The following is a 7,587-nucleotide window of genomic DNA, read 5'->3' as shown; positions in this document are numbered from 1 at the left end:
CTCTGCAACCTTAAAACCATTTTTAAAGCTTTTCAGCAAACATCTTCATCAGTTTAACCTCCACACAAACACACAGTCTGTCCTCTGCTGACACTGCACACCAAGTGCGAGTCTGATACATTAAGTGTCAGTATGAGGCTTGATTTCTTATCTTAATGCACTGCAGAATTGAAAATTGATGTCTTGACATTCAATGAATATGGTCTTCATTAATAATATGTTTGCCTTAGATCATTTCTTTACTCGATGTTCCCTGTCAAGCAAGTATGTACTGAGAGAAAGTAAATTTCGACTCCTTGATGGAGCATGTTTGGGTAAGACATCTGTAAAAGATGAGCTCACAGTAAGCATTCATATACAACTATATGTCTCTCCACCTCATGGCTAAGTCCAATATTCAGTTAGATGCAGTGGTGTTTATCAGAGCTCTTCTGCTAAAATTGCATACCGTGAAATCAAAGCGATGAACTAGAAGTCGCTAAGATGCTGTTTAAAACTGCTGCATGAGCTGTAGGTTTCATGAAGAAGGTGAAGTTGCCATAAAAACTAAATTCTGCTTCATGTTTGGACCTAAAACTAAAAAAATCTCAAAGAATAGGTTAATTCTTTTGAATGGAAGTTGAAATAGCAAGGACTATTGTGCCATTAAATTCTAAAAGCCAAACCGTTTACAGAGGTAGCGCTCGCACTGAGGAAACGCTTTGGACTATATATGAAGAGGGATATACCCTCCATGATGCCACCCATAGATTTCCTCAACACAAATTTTAAAAAATCACTTTCAACATTGGTGTCACAAACAGGGAAATTAGATGTAGAGACCAAAATTGTTGTCTGTAGCAGGCTGTAAACATGTAAATTTCTGCTGTGAAGTTAGCCATTTTAACATGGGGGTCTATAAGTATTAATTCTTTTTGGAGGCATCCTCAAGTGGTCATTGGAGGAATTGCAGTTCTTTGCACTTGGGCTTCATTTTTCAGCCTCAGAAGTTGCTGCTTGAGAGATCCACACCTACAGATGGGATGGACGAGCCATGAAATCAAAACAATGAACTAAAAAATGCTAAGATGCTGTGTAAAACTGCTTTGTGAACTGCAGTTTCGGGAAAAAGGGAAAATTGTTACAAAAACATAAAAGCTCCATTACGCTTGCACCTAAAATTGAAAAACATTGAAGAACATGTTGATACCTTTTAGTGAAAGTTCAAATAGAAAGGACTATGTGCCATTATTATTATTATTATTATTATTATTATTTAAAGTTAAAGGAAGTAGAACTACCATTTGAGACAATGACTGGACTGTCCACTACCAGTCAAAAGTTTGGACACACCTTTTCATTAAATGGTTTTTAATCTAATTATTTTGTACATTGTCTGTAGAATGTACATGTAGAAAATAATACAAATAAATTAAAAGCATTTAATGCAAAGGTGTGTCCAAAATTGTATGGTAGTGTATATAAATGGACAAACCCTCCATTATGTCCCTCATAGATACTGCAGTTGATTAAAAAAAAAAAAAAAATCACCCCCTGTATACTTGTCATTAACAGGGAAACTAGCTATAGAGAACAAAACCATTTATCTACCAGGCTGTAAACATGTTTATTTCTACTGTAAACATGTCCATTTTAACATGGGGTCTGTCTTTTGGAGGCAGCCTCAAGTGGTCATTTTAGGAACTGCAATTTGTGGCACTTCAGCTTTGGCTAAATTTTTTAGCCTCAGAAGTTGCTGCTTGGGAGATTCATACTTGCAAGCCATAAAATAAAACAAAATAAAAATCAGTAGAAGTAGAAAAGTAGAAGTTTTCCCAGGTGGAGACGAGGGTTGTCACGATTTCAATTTTTTGAGCCACGATTATTGTGGAAGGAAATATTGCGATTTTACGATTATTCACGATTATCGACATTATGAAAGAAAAAAACCCAGTGTTTGTATTTAAATAAACTCTTTAATAATACTTAAACTTTTAAACATTTACTGTTCTTATAAAATAAAATAAATTGTGCCAACACGTCTTTGTAGTAAATAAAAGTGCAAATTGCATTACAAAACAGTCATTAACTTGAGGAACTTAAAGGCTTCTTTAGCTGCCATCATTAAAACAAAATAAAATTATAAGATTGGCATTAAAAACTGTGCTGTTTTCTCTATAATATTAATAATAATTAGGGATGTGCCGATCAGGTTTTTTGCTGCTGATCACCGATACCGATCATCCTTGAATGCCGATTACCAATACTGATCACATGGATTGGATTTAAATGCTCTATTTATATATGAGTGCTGCTGCTTATATGATGTAGGAAAAAATGAGCAAATACTGCCTTAATTTAGACAAAAATATGCTTACAAAAACTGGCAGGCACATTACAGCAACTATTCAGTCTGGGAATCTTGTAAATGATGTATAATTACTACTTATTTATGTTCAATATGTATTTATTGGTTCTCGTGAAGTGCCTCTTTGAGACTTTTATGTATTATGGAATGTTGCAATTTAATGTATGGTTGATAACGTAGTGTTTACTATGTAAATCAAACACAACAAAAAGACATAAAAAGAATACATTTAAAGATTCTAAAAACACTTCATTTTAAGCTTTAAATATCCTCCACAATTTTAGACGATATAACTACAGAAAAAAGGATAAATGGGAGTCTTATTTATTTTTACTAAAACGTTTATATAAACAATTCACCACTAATTTTACAACAATTAATCAAAACACCCGGATCATTTCCCAAGGAAAACTCTAGAGTCTAACAGGAGGTCCAGGCAGACAGACAGCCTCCCTGTCCTGGAGGTTACTGTCTCCTCCACTACCACTGTCAGCGGGCAGCGGGGCTTCCCGGACCACACTCCCTGCTGAGGGGACCGGGCCGACAGCATCTTCGGAGGAGGGCACGGGCTTCCGGAGCCAAAACAACCGGCAGGTCGGGAGATCCGGTTCCCTCCTGCGCTCCCATTCCCCACCCGCCGCGGCCCGCCGCCTTCCCCTCGCCTGCGGACGCAGGAAAGCAGCCCGGCTGCGACGGGCGGGGAACGGGAGCGCAGGAGGTAACCGGAGCTCCCGACCCGCCGGTTGTTTTGGCTCCGGGAGGAAACTCGGGGCACGGGGGGTCCTCGGGGTGGCCCGGCCGCCGGACCGCTGACTTCGGAACCGACAGTTACCGCGCGTGCGGCGGACAGTCCCATCTTGGCAACCTCATTGCGCACAGCGGCCACAATATTAGGGACACTTCTAGTAAAGAATCTGTCATAACTGATCATATAATTCTCTCTCTCTCTCTCTCTCTCTGTGTGTGTGTGTGTGTGTGTGTGTGTGTGTGTGTGTGTGTGTGTGTGTGTGTGTGTGTGTGTGTGTGTCTGTCTGTGTGTGTGTGCGCGCGCAGTGATGCCGATTAGACAGGAGCGCGCGCACAGGCCAAGGAGCCACTCTCTCTCCACTCTCCACTCAGCGCAGCTCACGCTTCTTGCATTGCACCTCTCGCGAGGCTTTTCTACGGATAATCGTGGTTGTGAAAAATGTGACGAATATCTATTTATAATCGTGGTTATTGTAAAACCGGTTAACCTTGACAACCCGAGACTCTCGGGTTATTGTAAAACCGGTTAACCTTGACAACCCGAGAGTCTCGGGTTGTCAAGGTTAACCGGTTTTACCGGTTTTACCGGTTTACCACGATTATTGTAAAACCGGTTAACCTTGACAACCCGAGACTCTCGGGTTGTCAAGGTTAACCGGTTTTACAATAACCACGATTATAAATAGATATTCGTCACATTTTTCACAACCGGCGGGTCGGGAGCTCCGGTTACCTCCTGCGCTCCCGTTCCCCGCCCGTCGCAGCCGATACTGATATCGGTAATCGGCATTCAAGGATGATCGGTATCGGTGATCAGCAGCAAAAAACCTGATCGGCACATCCCTAATTATTATTAATATTATAGAGAAAACAGCACAGTTTTTAATGCCAATCTTATAATTTTATTTTGTTTTAATGATGGCAGCTAAAGAAGCCTTTAAGTTCCTCAAGTTAATGACTGTTTTGTAATGCAATTTGCACTTTTATTTACTACAAAGACGTGTTGGAACAATTTATTTTATTTTATTTTATAAGAACAGTAAATGTTTAAAAGTTTAAGTATTATTAAAGAGTTTATTTAAATACAAACACTGTTTTTTTTCTTTCATAATGTCGATAATCGTGAATAATCGTAAAATCGCAAAATTTCCTTCCACAATAATCGTGGCTCAAAAAATTGAAATCGTGACAACCCTAGTGGAGACAATGTGTTGCATCTCATTCATTTATACTGGTTCCCCATATTTCCTGTCGCTCTCCACTGCTACAATCAAATACAGACACTGAAATAGACAAAAGAAAACTGTGATTAGAACAGCTTTGAATACACAAATAGGTGCATCTGAGTTTGTCACTTATGTTTGTCATAGCAGTCCTGAGTTTTCTGTTAATTTTCTACGATGGATTGTTTGAAATACATGCATCTTTGTCGCAAAAAACACACTTTCATAAATTTACTACAGGCTTTCTGGAAATATGAGATGAAAGAAGATACATGTGTTTCAGTGATTCCATCATAGAAAATTAAGAGCTGTGTTAATCATTTGAAACTCAAGACTGCCATGATAAACACAGTCTTTACAAGTGTATGTACATTTTAGTTCATGACTCTAAATATCTATATATATCTGAACACAGGAGACATTACATTAGAGCATTGAAGTGCAGTCTGAAAAATATCAACTTTTAAGTAAAAATAAAATCACATTTCAAAAATGTCACAAAGCTCATTACATATGGACATTCAGGAATAGCAAGTCAGTGTAAAGCAAATTTAAAAAAGATAATTCATTATTGCTCCCATTCGGAGGAAATTTACTTTGTTACAGCAGCAACAAACATGTATAATAATAATAATAATAATAATAATAATAATAATAATAATAATAATAATAATAATAATAATAATAATAATAATAACAATTTGTACTACACTGTAGACAATAACAATACAAAGTGGCTTGTAAAATACTATTGCAAGTGTAAGATGCAGCGGTGCAAAAATTGCTGTGCAAATTTTATTATGGTCCGAGATGATGCTGATGATGTAAGTCCAGTTTATGTTAACATCAGCCAGTGATGCTGATGTTGTAAAGTCTTATAGCAGATGGAATGAAGGACCTGCGATAGCGTTCCTTCTTGCAGGGTGGATGTCTCAGTCTGCTGCTGAGGGAGCTGCTTAAAGACCCCACAGTGTCATGCAGTGGGTGAGAGGGATTGTCCATGATGGATGTGAGCTTTGCCAACATCCTCCTCTCACCCACCTCCTCTATGGAGTCCAGGGAACGGTCCAGGACAGAACCGGTCCTCCTGACCAGTTTGTCCAGTCTGTTCAAACAGGTCACTGAAAATACAGAGAAGAAATAATGCTCAGTGTACTTTTAATTCTGTGTGTCTCAAGCACCAGGTCCGATGCTCTAAACTATGTGAAGAGGATGTTTGGGGGTGAAAATGGGACACTCGACCGATTGTTTACTCATTATGTAAAATGCATTTTGCCTCATGGCAGCAGCAGAGCACACGGACGATGTAGGTGCTCATAGAAAATAATCAATAACCAGTGAACTTTCTGTGTCATTATTTCTCTTCAGAAATGAATTCTGTTTTGAATGTATGACTGAATTAGTCCAATTTTCAGTCATGAAATGACTCCAGTTTTACAGCTTACATATTGTGTAGCAAAAAATACTTTTACATGTTTGAACGGAGTTGTAAGTAAACTGATACTTGAGCTGCAGTCAGTCAAGGGGGTAAAAGACAAAAGAAGAAGGTTAATCAGTGTGTCTACATCTATTACAAGACAAAACAGGATTATTATTATTATATTAAAACAATGTCTAGATATGCAACTTTGATACACAGACATCAGTTTTTTGGGATGTAATCAACAATAAAAGTGAAAACAATCTAACTCCATCAGATCAAATACGCTGAATTGCTTTAGTTTTTCAGCTACGTTGGTGTAAATTAGCAAATGTGAACGAACATTTTAAACATAATAATAATAATAATAATAATAATAATAATAATAATAAGAAGAAGAAGAAGAAGAAGAAGAATAAGAAGAAGAAGAAGAAGAACAGGTTCATGGACTGAACCACCAGCAGCTCAACATCTTGAAGACGAAGGAGTTGATGGTGGACTTCAGGAGACAGGACTCCAAAACTGGTCACCATACAAGGATCACAGGTGGATATTGTGGACTACTACAAGTGTCTGGGTGTCCACATAGACAATAAACTGGACTGGACTGTAATATTATTTTACTTAAAGCACAGTGTAGCTTTGCATAAGAAAAGCCTTACCGTGCTGTAACTTTATGGAGAATACTTTCAGTATCCAAATTAATTCCTCTTGTGGTTCTTGAACATGAGGAAGAAAGGAAGTTGTGATTAATTTACACCAGAAAAAAGCTCTTAGAATGAATCCAAGGACAGAGACTCTCTGGGATCAATATGGCATCCTGACTGCGATACTGTAAAATTCTAATTCTCTGATTTTGTTAAAATACAGTAGTATTAATATAGGCTACATGTCGACAATTAAAACACTGATGTCCGCATTAAAAATCGGTATTTTTTAAATGAGCAGTAAATGAGCAGTAAATAAATAAATACATTTACAGATGTTTGCCATCATTTTATAGAAAATTGTAAATAATTGTCAATGATTATTTTATAGATTTTTCCTGTTTTGTTACATTACAGATATTATTGAGTAAAACACATTGAGTATAATCACAAGAAAAAAGTACTGTGTCACAGGTTGACTTTAAACACAAAATCGACCAAAACTGTTTATATATATATATATATATATATATATATATATATATATATATATATATATATATATATATATATATATATATATATATATATATATATATATATATATATGTTCACTCAAAATAATTTGCTGTTATTTTTTTCCAGCTTTACAATTTTTGAACGTTGTAGTATTCCACCAACTGATTATTTGCTGCCAGAGTTTTGTAAAAATAAAATATATATTATTATTTTGTATATATTTACTGTTATTTTTTCTTCTATAGTTTTTGAACATTAGTTTATTTTTCTGGCATCCTTGCTCTCAGATTTTTTTTTTCAGATTTTTTTTTTTTTTTTACAAATTTTTTTTTGTAAATATTTGCTGTTATTTGCACCACATTTGTGGTTTTGGAACATGACAGTATTCCACCATTTTTAAAGTACTTTCCTGCCTCACTTCCTGCCACATTTTCAATTTTTTTTCTTTTTTATTTCTTTTTAATTTATATTTTTTATACAGTGTATGAATCAATTCAGCAAACCAGTGACATTAATGCAGTGTGATGCTGTAACACATTAAAGTCTGTCCAAAACAATACAACATCCAACACAAACAGATGTAAGTGAAACAGATTTAAGCCACTGATCCTAAAAAGTCCTCAAAAAAAGAATGAAATCTCCATCGGAAACCTTTAAATCTTGACGATGTCCCAGAGAGGCTCT

This window comes from Amphiprion ocellaris, chromosome 4 (assembly GCF_022539595.1).
Source record: "Amphiprion ocellaris isolate individual 3 ecotype Okinawa chromosome 4, ASM2253959v1, whole genome shotgun sequence".
Classification (NCBI taxonomy): Eukaryota; Metazoa; Chordata; class Actinopteri; family Pomacentridae; genus Amphiprion; species Amphiprion ocellaris.
Note: the sequence above shows the minus strand (reverse complement) of the source record.